Below are 17,116 nucleotides of genomic sequence, written 5' to 3'. Positions count from 1 at the left end.
CACGTTTTGTTCGTTCAAAACACGGTTGGGAGCGCTGGAATATGGTAGCACTTGAGCCCAGTCACGTGGTTTTTTTTTTCATATTTCGCGAGCTTTCTTTAAATACCACAAAAAAGGACCACCTGTGAGGTACACAGCTACAGAAAAATGGATGGGTTCTTTCTTAAGACTCTCCACAACATGAGGAAACGCATGTGACCCTAAAGTGAATAATTGAAAATTTGCATAATTAATATTAGCTAATTTCCTGATTAAGCGGAATTAAAAAATACTCTCAGCAGCGCCATACGACTGGAAACAATGTGTCTTTGGATTCGCCCAACCCCTTGAGCCACTTTCTTTAAATCCTTGGTTCACGTTACGTGAAACGCCCTGTATAACCTGTGTGTATACAGCCCAGCCTATGTCTATATGTATTCTTTCACCTAAGACTTCACACAAGTATTAGAAATAGCCTTTTTGAGGCAGAAGAGCAATTGTTTCTGAACTGCATTTTCAGCGGTGTAATACATCAGAATACAGCTAAGACGTGCTAACTAGCAGGCTGGTTAACTAATATTGAACAGTTACGTTTTTTAACTACCACTGTTAAGCTCCGTAATTATAGTAAGGCGTGTAGCCCACTGCAAGTTATATCCATATCAGCTTTTAGAATTTCGAAAACGCGGTTAGCCTGGGCGCTGTAGCCTTTCAAATTTCGGCTACATCGCGTCAAAATACATGCGCTTTCGAGAAACCTGCATGTAAAGCAACCTCTCCACTGCACGTAACTCGTCGAAATAGCCAAAATTTCTTGGGCCACAGCGTCGAGGGTAACCGCGTTTTCGAAATTCTAGAAACTGATATCGTTATTAATTACCGTCCGCTACATGGCTCTCAATAACTAAGGAGCCTAACGGTAATGCTTAAAAAAGTTAACTATTATTAGGTAACCACCATGCTAATTAGCAACTCCTTCCTGTATTCTGATGTACAATACCACTGGCAATGCTATGCCAAAAATAAAACGCTATTCTAACTAAAAAAGCCTACTTTTAAAAATTGTGTAAAGCAGTAGGGGCGTACGCATAGACGTACGCCCCCCTGTATAGACGTACGCATGTATGAATGTATAGACGTGCTGTCGAGAGTGTAAGTGGTATACTCCACGCGGCGGGCGCCGGAGCAGCGCAAAACTGCATTGCAACGCCATCTACAGGCGGCGTCTAGGATCAAGACAGCCAATGGGAACCCTTTATTATGTGTATGTCGCTTGGCTCGTTTCAATAGAATGTGCTTCAGCTCGCCAAAATGCCGAGCGGCGCCGCAACAGTAGCAATCCGGTGGCGCTCTTTTCATCTTGTTGCTTCTTTTTTTCTATGTGTATTCAAGATACGGAATGATAGCCGGCACGCGCCGGCTCTCGTAGCGCCTGATTTCGTAGCTCTATCATATCAGGAAAGAAGGAACAAAGCGAGACATCAGGGCGCGAGAAGTATAATCTGTCAAACTAACAACTACTGGTTTGGTTTATGGGGTTTAACGTCCCAAAGCGACTAAGGCTATGAGAGACGCCGTAGTGGAGGGCTCCGGAAATTTCGACCACCTGGGGATCTTTAACGTGCACTGACATCGCACAGTACACGGGCCTCTAGAATTTCTCCTCCAAAGAAATTCTAGCCGCCGCGGCCGGGATCGAAATCGAATGTTTACCCTACACCAGCACTGAATCCTGAACTTGTATCTTTACGCCGTTTTCCAGATTTTTCATCATCATCCTGCTTATATTAATTCCAATGTACGGTAGAGTTAATACATGTTCTGTTAGTGCTACAGAAGAAGATTCTGAAGTGAAACTGTCCAGAAATCTTCCTTTCAGCTACACCAATCTTCCAACTGCTTTTTAGCAACGTCTAACATAGATTTATTTACACATTTGCATCCTCTAAACCACAAAGCCTCAGGCGTAGTGACTATGCCTACGCCTACATTTGGACAGATACTGCCACATTCTAGTAAAGTATGATAAAATCTTTCTACCGATTTATTCCACACTTCGTATGTGTCATCCTCTTGGTTAAATTTCTTTTTGTAGCTTTTCGAAGACACCCTAATCTCGCTTTAAACAGTAGGGCGCTGCCACTTTAGTTATCCTAAAGTATGCGGTGAGAAAATGCACGAAAGTTTTGATACTGATGGCATGCTCTTCCTACGCGCTGCATAATATGACTCATAAAATACTTCTTGTGCTCGAAACGGCTTCTTCTGATGCCCAAAGGAAATGAATGGGGTGTACTGAAGACTCTAAATCCTCGCGACAATTTTTGATCTTCAGGGCGGTGTGGTAGCAGCGCAGTCTAGAGTCGTTTCACCAGAATGTGTGGTCTTGTTTCGTTATTAACCGAAATAAAGAAAGAGGTGTGGTGTGCAACCCTTGTATTTATTCATAAAGGAAGCAAGAACGCCGCTACAAGAACTCCGCCGCATTATCTTTTCATTGTACTCCATCTGGCACCGGTGCGCGCGCTTTGTCTCACTGTCTTACGACTGCTACAAAACTAGAAGTCAGCATTGCCACAATCTAGAACTCTGCTATGGATGCCGGTTAGGTGAAGCATAAATCAATATTTCTACAGGCAAGTTACATTACGAATGTACTCGATCCTTAGGTGCGTAAGCTACGAAGAAACGGCTCCTCACGCAATCCCTGCAGAGGTAGCGAATCTAAGCGCGGTCATACAGCAATAGTGAGAGGCCTGAAAGGAAGCCTACCGAACCTCTATCATGCTATGATGCAAGAACTGAGTTTGGCAAATAAGCACTCGAAGAGGGAGCTTTATCTGTGTGCTGCCGGCCTCTAAGAAGGGCTGGTCATAGCTACCCTTATTTTTAGTTCTTTCTTCGCAGCCCACGCTACTTTATGTCTCCTGACGTTGCAAACGACATGGTTATGCAGCACGTACCGCGCCCTTATACAATGCGTTTGACTTGTTCTAGGCATGCTTGGTCAATCACAAGCCGGGTATAAAAAACGAAAAAGCATTCTACTCAAGAGAGCAAACATGCGTTTATAGGATTCGTGTAATGATTACAGCGCTGCTATACAATTTCGTCATTCTTCTTTGAGGTTTCTTTTCCTCGCCAGTGTCTACAGAGCGTACAGCTGCAACGGAAAAAGAATGGCACAAGTGAATCATGACCGGAGCGAAAAAACCGCGACACGCGGCGCTATTGTTGCCGAGTACACCGATAGCGAGAGTGCCAGGAACATTCCATTTCCTAAAGCGGGGGTGGCCGACAGAAAGCAGCCCACCTAGACATTCGCCCATCTAAAATGTAACATCTTAAACGAACGCCTGTAGATCTCTTATCAGCCAAACCATGTGCTAAGGTGGCTGAGCACATAACCTCGTTTTATTTATTTTTTTTTACGCTGGCGTGGCGATCATTGTTATCTTTGTCACCGTTTTCCTTTAAAAATGTGCTGGGGATGCACTTTAAAAAGTGGGGATGCACTGTCAAAAGTAATGTGTGGCAGTGCGTGCTTTCGGATGGGCTGCTTTCTATCGGCCACCCCCACTTTGGAAAGTGGAATGTGCCAGGCACTCTCGCTATCTGCGCATACGGCTACAAAAGCGCCGCGTCTCGCAATTTTTCCGCTCCGGTCATGAGTCACTTGTGCTAATCTTTTTCCGTTGCAGCTGTACACAGTTGCGTCCAAGCCGAGCTCAGGCATTGCACTAGTATCGAAGCAAAGCTCACTTCAGCCAATATTGCCCAATTTCTTTCGCGCGGAATTTCGCTCGCGTAATGGTTCGCCTTATTTTCATAGGTATTCTGCAGTAATGCTATATTTTTGCTCTAATATCCGTTTGCTCAGAAATCATGCGAGGACTTTACTGACAGGTTTCGCAAGCGGACATTTCCTTCTTCAAACAGTTCTGCAATCCCTTCCTGCAGTTTGGCGAATTAGCTTCCTTGCATTACTTTTTCCGTAAAATAACGCCATCTTTTCGACTAATCGCTCGTGCACTATGCGGTATCAGTAAAAAAGCATACCTCTATCCAACTAACTGTCCATTCTCACAGGCTCGGCCTTCCTTGCGTCATCGTCGTAATGGTGCTGTGTTGCCTTGAGCAGCCAGCCATATATGGCGGCTCAAGGCCGCCATAGGCATTGCACGCGTCGTTTTCCCTGTGTTACGTCTTGCCTTATACGGCATACAACAGCAAAAGGCTTTGGCTTCCCTGAGTGATGAAAGTGTACGACAGTACTGGATCGCTAGTTCTCGTGAAGTAAGCAAACAAACACAATGTTCTGTAATACCGAGCAGAACAAGGAGAATTTTTTCAAAGAACATATTATTGTAGGCGTGCTTGAGCTTGCCGTGTGCTCTGTATGAGGAGGGAGAACGGAGCGATTACGGAAAGAAAATGAAATTGTGCTGGAGCGAGAATGGAAGGAAATAAGGAAGAAAAAAATTGTATAAAGTCAAATTTAGTTTGGTTTATTGGGGTTTAACGTCCCAAAGCAACTGAGGCTATGAGAGACGCTCAAATTTAGTGGTGAGGCACTAGGTATGGTTCGATGAGGTTTAATATCTCTTTAGGACGTCAGTTCCACGCAGATTTGACAAAAATAAGTATATACTTATTTTCGTCAAATCTGCGTGGAACTTGAAAGCTTTGCGCTGCTTCAAAACACCCGGCTAAGGTTCTCGCTGTCAGTGGCGGTTGGGTGTCCCATTTTTACTCGAAACTAGTTTGCCTCACCTACATAGACTGAGAAATAAGAAATGTGGCCTTGTTGCAGTCCCAACCTGTTTATTTGCTTATGCATTTATGGGTTGTTCTAAAAGGCACAGATAATACTTCGTAAATGAGGCCCTATACGGAGTCGATGACAGATATCAAGTGACGAGGCAAGAAATGCGGGAACATGGGCGTTAGAGGCGGGTCAGTGGAATGGAGAAAACGGTCACTGTAAAACGTCTGAGCGAGCGAGGACATCATTTTGCACCTACGAAGCCTGCAGCCATGAGGCAGCGACACGTTACTAAAGACAGTATTTTCTTGCGGTGCCTACATGCAGTAAAAATTGTGTCATTTGGACACATAGAGAGAAGTGCAGGAGAGGGGATGAATTATGTTTGTGTATTCGTAATTTGGAAGAACAGAGTAAATGATAGTAATGCGTGACACCTTTCCGGAATTCCACTGCCTATTGGGCCTTTGTAAAACGCCGCTGTGCGTAAGGCGCATAGTGGAATCGAATATGCGTGCGCTCACTAACGCGAAAAATATTTCAGGAATGCATTTGAAAATAGCGGGCTTCAAAGCCGCATGTAATAATCATCTCTAGCATGGATGATCTCAAGTCTACTCTAATACTCTAAAACAGGTGCTGTTCTGTGTACTTCATTGCAGTTTCTATTTCATGGCGGCCTTTCGCTTAGTTTTTTTCAACAGCAAGTTCTCCTGAACTGGTAAAGCGCATGGTCACTCCCACCATGCATGTTCCATATGTCTTTATTAATAAAAAAACGAATGAACAATATTCATGAATGCAAAGCGTTTCACCAGTGTTACAATTTGCATATAAGACATATGAAATGGGCATTACGCTGCAGGAGTCGCAGCAAAACGTTTGCCTTGGAGTTTATTATCTTGGGTTCGCAAACGCAGGAGCTCCTCGCCTAAGATGTACCAGCTCGAAAAATGTGCCACCTCAAAAAATCACTGCAGGACCCCTGTGGTCACGCAGTGGAACGGCGCGAGCCTCGTATCATGTTCGGTAAAACTGCATTTTTGTCTGAAACAGTTTTCAGTCTCTATATACTGACGTTCTACAAAGCTGGTCAGCCAGCCAAACTGACCATACCAAAATATGTAAAGCACAAAACTGCAGCTTGTCATCGTTTCCAACCGGAAGAGCTTCGAGTTATATGTGCCGAGATATGCAACTTCGTTTCCTATACAAAACTTCTGCACGGACTCCATTAGAGTTTCGGTAACTGAGATTCACTTAGGAGACAAACATCCCTCCGTATCCTCTGTTTACGTTCGGCCGCGAGTCAGAACTGCATGACTGCCGTTCCTCAAGAATCTGCGTGATCGCTGCTCGGCGCCGTTATCAATGTGCGGGGATCTCAGTGCTCAGGATCTCCTCTAGGGGAATGAAGATATATAGACCAGCATCGTGTTTACAAATACTGGGGGCGCTCGTGACGCCGCAGGTGGCCTAAGGTATCAGCGGCACCCTCGTCTGCTACGTCTCCTACACGGCGCCGTTTGCTTATTAGGCCGTGTGGGAACTGGCTTTTGTGTAGAGCTGTCTTCCCAGTCTAGTTTGAACGACTGTTTTTTTAGAGGAAACATAGCACACGCGGCATCATGTCAGATCACATGAGACGCTTGTCCGATTCGGAAGGACACCAAGCTCATTGACCGGCCAAATGTTCTGGGAGGTATGTCTTCGAAATAACGGTGCATACTTCTACAAGCGCTACTTAGAAGTATAGTCATGAGCAATATAAAAGGAGACGAGTTTGAGCATTCACTCAGAGATTACTCCGTAATTATGTGTAACGAACGCATTTTTCTGTTTTCTAATTTTGCTCCTGGTGTATGAGATCCACAATGTCATTCTGAAATAAAGTGGAGAAATAGCCTGAAAATTTCCCATTTTTTTGGAAAGAATTCTTCCCTCTGATATTACTCACGACTGCTCTCACCTGCTGCTAACGAGTGACAGACTCCATAGGTGTAACGTGAACGGAGAAAATTGTTTCGGAATTTCGGAAGGTGCTCTCCAGCTTTGCTATTCACATTTGCTGTCTGAAGTCAATATTTACGCATTTTGAAAAATTATCTTAATTGCTAATTAATAATTGCAAAATAAAAAATTGCCTATGATGCGCAAGCCGGTTGGTAGATTGGTAAGTGGTAAGTGGTTTTCCTGGCCTACCTCAAATATTTTATTCTTTAACCCTTGGCTAAAATTAGCGTGGACACGCTGTATATATGGGCGTGTTAAGATAAGAATGGTAATTGAGGTCCCATGAACATTTTTTGTTTTCAATGAAGTTTTTAGATGTGATGGAAAATGTGTCCAGACAAAGGAACAAACCTTAGTTTTGCAAGAAAATATCTACTTTTCTCGGAAAAAAATCGCATGTCACAAGAGGTGGAGAACGTCGTTTTTGGCACTTCGTAAAGTTGCAAGTGTGGAGCCTCACTGTATAAACAATAAAATTTTTTCGCGCATCAGCATTTTCTCAGAAAGTGTTTGCAACTTGTACTATACGAAAAAATTAAATAAGATATTTTCTTCCTGTGGCAATCTTTTGAGTAACAAATTGCACACTTCGCCTCTGCTGCTATGCGGGGCAAAAAGGCACTTTTCAGGGCAGCCTTAGGGAAAGATAAGATCTCCCCACTGAATATTTTTGTTAGTATTTTTCAGCTACTTTTGCTCACTTCAGGCAAGTTCTGTAGCTCTAGACTTGACAGATATGTTTCTATATGACCTCAAAATTTTGGTGCGATGTAGCCAAAATTTGTTGGACCTCAGCGACGAGGGTAACCACGTTTTCGAAATTCTAAAAACTGATATAGATATTACTTACGGTTATTACTTACGCCTCTCACTAATTAAGGAGCCTAACAATAGTGAAAAGTTAACTACTCAGTATTAGTTAACCAGCCTATTATTTAGCAGGTCTTAGTCGTATTCTGATGTGCTACACCACTGACAGTGCTATGCCGAAAAAAGCGGTCTTCTAACTCAAAAGCCTCTTTTTAAGAATTGTGCAAAATGTTAGGTGAATCAATCTGCATATTGCCTTCATAGAGTATGAGAAACCATTTGACTCAGTAAACACTCAGCAGCCATGCAGACATTCCGGAATCACGGTGTAGAAGAGCCTTATGTAAAACTACTGGAACATATCTATAACGGCTCCACAGCTACCATAGTCCTCCATAAAGTAAGCAATAAAATTCCAATAAGAAAATGTGTCAGGCAGGGAGACACGATCTCTCGAATGCTATTAACCGGCTGTTTACAGGCTGTATTCTGAGGCCTGGGCTGGGAACAGTTGGTGGTAAAGATTGATGGAGAATACCTTTGTAATCTGCGTTCGCTGATGACATTGCCTTGATAAGTCACCCAGGGGATGAACTAAAAAGTATGATCAATGACTTAGACAGGCAAAGCAGAACGGCGAGTCAGAAAATTAACAGCCAGAATACTAAAGTAATGTTCAACAGTCTAGGAGGAAGAGAGTAGTTTACGATTGATTGGTGGCGAGAAGCTGGAAGTGGAAAGGGCAGGTAGTGACCGCAAATCTGAATTACGAGAGTGAAACAACTAGAAGAATAAGAAAGGTGAAACGCATCTGGCAGGTACTCTCAGATTATCAATGGATTTATTTATTTATTTATTTATTCAAAATACCTTACAGCGCCCACAAGGGCATTGAGTAAGGGGGGCAAAAACAATCGATTAAGCAAATAGGAACAATGAGTTAAAAACAACACGTGATACAAGGCAAAAAGTAAACACAATTATAAATATACAGGGCAAAACGGAACTACAAGACATACATCACCGCGAGCAACAAAAATTAAAATAGTAGCAAGAATGCATCGCATGTGCCCATGTGTTTGCCATGTGTTTGCATGTGTTTGCCAGTATATCGCAAGAGGAAGGTATATAACAGCTGTATCTTACCGGTACTGATCTATGGCGCAGAAACGTAGAGGCTAACGAAAAGGGTTCAATATAAACTGACGACAACGCAGTCAACTAAGGAAAGGAAAATGATAGGTTCAACGCCAACAGAAAGGAAGAGATTAGAGTTGGTCAGGGAAAAAACGCGGGTGAATGAAATCTTATCGTAGAAACCAAGAGGAAGTGGGCTCGGGCAGGGCATATCATCCGATGGCAAGGTAACCGATGGTCGTCAAGAAAAGTGGGCTGGATTCCAAGAGAGGGCAAGCGTAGCAAAGGGCGGCAGATAGATAGACAGATTAGATTCAGAAGTTTGAAGGGATAAAGTGGCCGCGGTTGTCACAGGACAGGGTTAATTGGAGAGATATTGGAGAGGCTTCTGTGCTGCGGGGAGCGTAGTCAGGCTGATGATGATGATGAGTGGGTTGCCAGATAAAATGTCTTGCTGTTATAACGCAGAGGTCTCTTTGACTTAAACAGTGTGATCTCGCCATGTTGAACTTCTCCCTATCAGCTGTAGAGTTCTCCATCCTGTTATCAGGTGAAATACTTTGGCGCATGAGCTTAGATATGCGACTTCAGAAAACCGTGACTCGCCAGGCGAACCATGCGAGGTTCCTCGGCGTCGTCCTTGACTCACGCTTGATCTGAAAAGAAGCTTTGGATAATTCCTTTCCTCCATGCTATCGATACTAAGTTTACTAAAAAGCTTTGCAGGCGGAACGTGGGGATGTGCTCTGGTAACTGTAGGAAAACTACACTCCGCTATTGGGAACAGCAAGCATTTTTTACTTGCTGCCATTTATGAATTCTTTAGGCAGCCAATATAATCAACTCGATATGCCCTCCGGGAAAGCCCTGATAACTGCAGTGGGAATCACATCCCAGCCACATCCATGAACTTTCTAAAAGAAGCACATTCCCTTCCATCGCATCTGCGGGCCTCTGAAAGGTTGCTTTTGCAATTCGTCCATCTTCAAAAGACTCGACCAGGTCGGGCCGTGCTCCGCCGGTTAGGGCTAGAACTCAAATTGCCGCCTTCTAATTTCTGGCCTACGTTTGAAAAAGTGCATCCCCGCAGCGGAGGCAAAATCTCTTGTGTTTGGGTATCTGATCAACGCCTACGGAGGTCATTTGCAAGTACTATTTAAATTTTTTAATAACTTTATACCATTAAATATATAAATCCATTTGTATGTCCATTGCTTCAATCTTCCTTGTCTGAGGAAATTCTTGAAGATCCAAAATTTTAAACGTTCAGTATTTCGAACGAGAACTCTAAGATATGCTTACTATGGGTGAATTTAGTTCTGGAATACAAGAAGAAATTCTTGGGACTATAACGGTTGTCATATTTGCATGCTTAATGGACACAGTTGCGTACATGTATAATGGAACAAAGAAGACTGCATTTGTCTCTCGTTTCGTGTATTCCGGCTTGTTATCCTGTGAGCTCGCATTCGTGCCCAATCATTGCGTTGAGTGGCACACTGCCTGAGCACGACCACTTGTTATGAATAAGCAGCTTACTGTGCCCTACGACGCATGCACGAGCTCTTTTCAGTGTTCAGACCACTGAGCGAAATAACCCGGATTGGACACTTTGTCAGACATACCGGGCCGGCCTTTGAGTGCCCCAGTGGCTGAAGCAGATCTTTTTTGTCATACTTCCCGGGTTCACTTCAGACGTGTAAGTACATTTCAGGCTACTAAACCTCGTCTCGTGCAGAGCAAAACGAGCGATTTCCACTCAAAAACCGGCTTGCCGCTTTGCTTCTGTTCAGCGGAGCTTTGTCACGAGTGTTGAGAGTACAGAAAATGAAGTCAATTTCAGACGTCATGCAAAAGATTCCCTATAGGAGCAAAGAATTTTTACCCAAATGATTTCGCTGAAGCTGATCCGTATTTGCCTCTTCAACTGAAAAGTGGAAACGCACACAGGTGTAAATTTTATTTGGGTGTTATGATTCATAAAAAGAAACGTATGTTGGCAATAAGTATTGCAAATAAAGATACAAATTTTCTAGTGGTCGGCGCTGTCATCCTTTTTAGCGCAGTTCTTAGTGGTGCTTTCACGTTTCCGCTCACTGCTTCTGATGCGTTTCATGGGAAGACACCGACGGATCCCTATTTGGGGAATCATTTCTGCGTCTTATAACAGGGCATTAATTCCGCGCGGCCATGCAAAGGTGCTTTCGACATTTTGTCAAGTTCCTCTTTGAGCGGTTCCATCGAAGAGCCCTTTCTGCCATCGTTTCCCATTGCGCAGCAGCGTGCATACAACACACAACGGTGTTACAAATCTAAATGGTAAATAATATATTCGCCGCGTTATGGCGAAGGCTCCAGAAAAGCGTGAAAATGTGCAAGGAGCGGGCTTCACTGAAGAAAACCAAAATACAAGTTTTTAGAAACGCCAGAGCACCAGTGCGGCTGTTTTACCAAAACGAACAACGCTGCCTGGTTTCCGCGACATCCGGGCATGTTCGTTCCAGTGCGGCTAGACCTCAGCACATCGCAGTGCTCGCTTTAGCTCTTGTATCCACTCGTACGTGAGCATGCGCACTGTGTGGCACTCACAAGCGCCCCTATGTTGGGTCTCTATAGAGCCAGCGCAACATCCGCTGCTAGCGGTGCAGGAGGAGGAGTTCGGTACGCTCTGAGTATACGGGTTGTTCACTGCACGCACATACCTTCTGTGCAGAAATTGCGTCGGCGAGAAGCCAGTGCATAAAAGACGAATTCTAACCGCCCTCAGTGTCCAGCCCTGGCTTAAACTTGAAGGGGCAATTCTGCCTCGCTATCCCGTATTTGCCAGCGCATGATCGGTAGCCTCTGGGCCCGTATTTGCAGGCGACGTGGAAGGCGTGGCTGTGCCTCTAACGAACAGCGTCAGTGCTGGTCGGAATGCTGCTCTGGACGGCGATTACGCAAGCTTTTAGACTGGGCAGTATAATTGAGGAAGCACTGCCGTCGTGCGGAGAAGCTGCGCTGCAAAGGCTACTAATAATTACTCAGAGTGTGAGGGCACTGACAGATAGGAGAAACCTAGAAAAGTGCACAGTATAAATGCATTTTTGACTAATTCCCATGAGCAGAAACGCACGGGACAGGGGAGAGGTTTACAATATCGGAGACGTATACCGGATAATAGAATACCTGCTGCGCACGCACAGTGATTCCATGCACTGGGTCGCGTACCTGTCACTGTGCGTACGCTTCTGTCATTCAGTAATTTTGAATACGTCTCCGCTGCTACATGCTAAATCCCTCTAAAGATGAACTTGTGGATGTTATTATAGTAGCTTTTTGCCGCTAGTGCGTGCATTCCTGGCAACGAAGGGGACACTAAAGAAAGAACTAGAGCGTAGAATTGTAACGAGCGCTGTGAGCACTATGCGCCGCAAGCAAATTTCGCAGCAATGCTCTGCATGTGATGCGCTTCTTTGGCGTGCACAAATTTTACCATTGGGATGGTAAGGCGAAAAATAAACGAGAGCTTAGACTTGTGTTCAACGTGTTGCACGTCTCGTGCAACCATTCCGCTCTTAGAGACTGCTGTGGCCGCCGCGCAGGTAGGGCTTGAACACACAGCGCTGCCGACGTGTCGGATGCTTTGAACTACGAATGCTCTTCGCTACCCCACACGTGAGCGTGACAAGTTTAGCGTGCCTTTTAGCGTTCTCACTGCAGTACGATTAGAGCTACAAGTTTTCCCAGTATCTCGATCATCTAAAGATGCTGTCACTAAGCAATATCCAGACAAATCCCACTGTCGTAAGCTGCGAGCAAGAAGGTGTGTAGTAAGGCCCCGTATTAAAAAAAAAATGTCACTAAGTAAAAAGCATCCAAATTCCTGACTATGCTAATATTATATGTGATTGTTTTGTGATAGTATCCGATTTGAAACAGCCCAGAATGATCCAAAAGAATATTGATAAGGTGCTTGCAATGCAGTTCTGCATACGAATGCCATAAAAGAAGTTCTGTTGCTTAAACGGCTTTGATAATGAACTTTTAATGTAGGTAATACCTTCCTTTTTTGTCGTAAGGTGCACTGAGCTGGAGAGAGAGGCGCTTCGCTATTTAAGCACTGCTGTCATGAAAACATTGTGTTGAAGTCAACCATAATGACAGTCTTCGTTGGTACTGTGCACTATGCGAAAGAAGCGAGACGCCTGCCTGCTATATTCTATTAAAGCACTATGCCCAATTTACATAAGGAAAACAATAGCACATGCATTGGCGTACAGTGTTCTGCGATATGGAATTTGTTCTTTTTATTTCTGTTCAGTGTTTTGGCGCAACAAAGTGAATTCCTCACTAAAATCTATAATTCGGGCTGTGATGTATGGTGTACACATTACTAATAATTCCAATCTTTTTTCATGCTCGCACATGCCTTCGTTCAGGCTATTATTCAAAGAAACTGTGATCATTATGTATATATGGAACAATGAGTTCTGCCTCCCGTATGTCCCCGCCAGAGCATTACGTCCACGCGACCGCTTTACCTTGCCCAGAGTACGGACAAGATATGGTAAACGTGTCCGTGCCTTTTATGTACCTGATGTGTTGAACGACCTGCCAGATAAGCGGAGGTCGGAGGTCGTGGGTTCGGATCCCACCGGCGGCATGTGGTTGTTTTTTCTTCTGCTTTTCTAATGAATTAGCTCTAAGCGACAACATATTCGGTAATATTCTTACTTGATCAACACCACAAAAATAAATTAATTAATAAATACCCTGTGCTTCTTGGTTTCTGTGGCTTTTTGCTTATCTCATATTTATAACGAGCCCCTCATTCCCCTTTCCTTCTTTGGTTAATTGCTTAGCGAGGGTCTCGGTTCTGGCAGCCTTGACGCCATAGGAAGCATAAGAGGGTTCTCACACAGCTTCCACCCTCGCCGTTCGATGGCGTTCTACGTCACATCAGCGGTAACTCAGGACGTTCCACGTCGCCGCTTACGAACGTGGGTGGCGCTGATGAACACTCTCAAGGTTAGGTTATTTGTAAACATGAATACCCCCCAAAAGCACAAGGTTTGACAGCCGTCGCCGTAGCTCAGAGGTAGAGCACCGGACGCGTAATTCGGAGGTCGTGGGTTCGGATCCCACCAGGGGCATGTGGTTGTTTTTTCTTCTGCTTTTCTGATGAGTTAGCTTTAAGCGACAACATATTCAGTAATATTCTTACTTGATCAACACCACAAAAAATAAATAAATTAAAAAAAACCCTGTGCTTCTTGGTTTCTGTGGCTGTTTGCTTCTCTTGTATGTGTAATGTTGTTTCTTTTCCTTTTTTTTCTTCTTTTTTTCCCCCGTCCTTTCTCACTGCCTTTCCTTAGTTTCATTCTAAATTTGCGCAGTATTGATTAACTGTGCCGTTCTCTGGCTTGCTCCATTCTGCCGAGCACTGTCCCACAAGCCCATTGTTGGCTTGGGCAGGCTCGTATGTGTGCTATGTAATTTTTTCAAATAAATAATTTTTATTATTAAAAGTGTTGTTTCGTTCACACCTAGTGCAACATTGTTGGACAAAAATGTTTAATACTGGAAAACTGTAAACTACTGCTATAGAAATATTGAATGTAATGGTCCAATATTCCGACATTTAGCAAGATTTTTCTTTTATAGTGTTTCCATTGTAGCATCGAGCAGAAGACTGCCATAAAAATTCATTGGGGAACGCTTTTGACGATAGCAAAAACGTTAATATCAAAAAAATTCAAACCTGCCGGCGGGATATCTGCAGTTCTATTGATTTTATAGTGAAATCTTGTAGTATCTGAAAACATTGCGCGCACAAACTCTTTCGCGTTCACAAATTGTTGGGTAGGCAGCAGAGAAGCTATGCTTTAATATTCACATAGGACTAGTGTTATTTAATAGTTTCAGAGAAATGTGCAGAGGACAAGGAACCAGGCGGTTACTTCTAACTGTAATAAGTTGCAAAGAGCGGTTGTAACCTGTAATTAATGTACAAACTTCAACAGAAAATGATAATGAATATTTGATAAACAGAGCCATGTGAGAAATCACACTACTGCGTTGTGTTCCTGTGCGCGAGATAGAAGTAACTCATAATATTTCCTGTTTCTTTCTGAGCAAACATCCATATAGACTTAATACTCAAGAGTTACCTAATGCATGCTACGCGAGGGTTTTCTCTAATGGCGTATCGCTTCGCATTCCACTGGCATTTGTGCGGCATGCTGACGGTCTGGAATTTTGTCGGGGCACGATGACAGATAAGGAAAAAGAAATTATACTTTGGCAGCCTCATTACACTAACACCGCGAGGAAAACGTCAGTCATGGTCGATCAGCTCCAGCCAAAACCGTACTCTAAAGGCGAATTTGACGACCGCCGTAACTAGAAACCTGGTTATTATTTACCCACAGACAATTAATTATTGCTATACAGCGACGCAGCAGCTGTGCTTCACCAAAATAACGGTCTTATCTAAATTTTGCAGCCCACTACAATGCAATCGGTTTCGTTTTCAGTGCAGTGCGCATTAAACTTTACAGCACTAAATTATTTTACGTCTCTACCACCATGCTTCGTTTTATGTGTGACCAGATGCAATTCGTGCGCAATTGCGTGAAGCTGATTACTCAAGCCAGTCCTGTGCAAAGTGGGTTCCCAGAAAGCTTGCCTTCAGGCTTTAAATAGCTCGCTAAACTCGACCTGACATCGTCTTTACTCTCCAGCTCCCCGCGAGGGGAAGCTGATGTAAACCATGAGGCTGTGCCCGAAGACGGTCGCCCGCGTGCGTTCTGTCGAAGGTCTGCGCGTGCGTGATATTGGCGCGTGTTCTTGCCTGCGTCTGTCCAGTGGTTGCAGCAGCAGAGCACCCCTTTCGCGTTGCTCACTTAACGTACAAATCTAATTTCTATCGATCACCCCCCCCCCCCCCCCCCGCGCTTTCATTCTCGGTACTCGTGGGTTCCTGATAGCCCCGATCGGGAAAACAGATGCGAAAGCTGTCGGCGAACAATGCATAGGCAACCATGGGCGAAGAATCAAGGGCAACGCTCAGTGCGCGCCCTTCTTTTTGGCGCGGATCGCTGGCTTTCCCGCTAGCTCACCGGGCGACCCCCGTGTACACGAGCGCAAACGACAAAGTCGTGCCCCGGCCAGCCCGGCGGCCTACCGCGGCGCGGAATCTTTCCCCTCCTACTGTCAAGCCTGAACGTGAGCACCACTGCACACTGGCAAAGGGTGGTCGTGACCTCGAACACGGACGCCGTCAAACGGCGCAAATCGTTCCAGGACGCCCGTACTGAGCGAACGCCTCGGTCAGGGGAAGGGGGGACACTTCGTGCCCGTCTTTTGTTTTCCTCCTGGTTGGACTCGCCGAGCGACTCCAGATCGTGAGCAAACTAGTGCCTCTTGTTTGTTTGCTTATCATGCGTTCTTTCCCTGCACGTCTGCTTGAGGTTACTTGTTAAACTTTTTTTTAATCTCAGACACCGGAAACGCTGGGACAGGTACTGAAAAGCGCTGCAAGGCCATCGTCTTCCTACAAAAGAGTTTTGCAAGCAAACACCGTAACTCTGCAATCGCCCAAACCCACGTAGAGCATTTATTCATTGGTGATTGTTAAAGGATGTGCAAGACATTTCATTTACTAGTGCGAGGCATGACGCAACCAGACTTATGACATTTGTATTCGTTATGCAAGCCAGGTGCTACCTTACGGAGCAGTATCTGACACAAAGTTGCTAATCGCCACGTGCGCTTGTTTTATAGACTGCGTTGGATAACGACATTCTAAAGATCATCAAATGCTAATGAACTAAATACTAAGCTCTTTGAGGCGGGCAGCTCTTAATGGCTCACTTTGACGGGTTTTGGCCACGCGTACCAAAAAAAAAGAAACTCCTAATGCGTAAGAAACCAAATCCAACACCCAGAACGTTTATGCCACTGGCATTACTGCGTGTTTCGAAGGAAAAGTATTTTAGGCACTGAAACAGACTAACCTAATGCAAAATGTACAGAGCTACCAAACACAGAAGATGGGCAGCACAGTGTTTTTTTTTTTTTTGGACGGCATCGCATTGTGTACCCGTCGGTCTTGCCGAGACGCCTCTGCCCTGTCTTGTGTGCTCAGCAATATGTTTTCATCGACATTGTTCGAGAATTTTGAAGCAAATAACGTTAGTTTATTTCCTCGAATAAATTTGTGATCCACTCATTCAAAACAAAGCTTCCCCGCAGTTCCTTGAGTGCACACTTCATGGTTGAGGTTTCAGGTTTGTTTGAGACTTCACATTGAGAGCGTTTCAGCCCATGTGCGCAGTTGCCTTGATTTCTTTGTATCACGGCTGCTGGTAGAAAGTAATCAGGTGCGGAGAGCGCTTGCGCGTGGAATAAGAACGGCTCGGTCAGATT

Source organism: Amblyomma mixtum, chromosome 3, assembly GCF_055824585.1.
Source record: "Amblyomma mixtum isolate Tamu chromosome 3, ASM5582458v1, whole genome shotgun sequence".
Lineage (NCBI taxonomy): Eukaryota > Metazoa > Arthropoda > Arachnida > Ixodida > Ixodidae > Amblyomma > Amblyomma mixtum.
The sequence above is the reverse complement of the archived record's forward strand: the minus strand, read 5'-3'. Positions refer to the sequence as shown.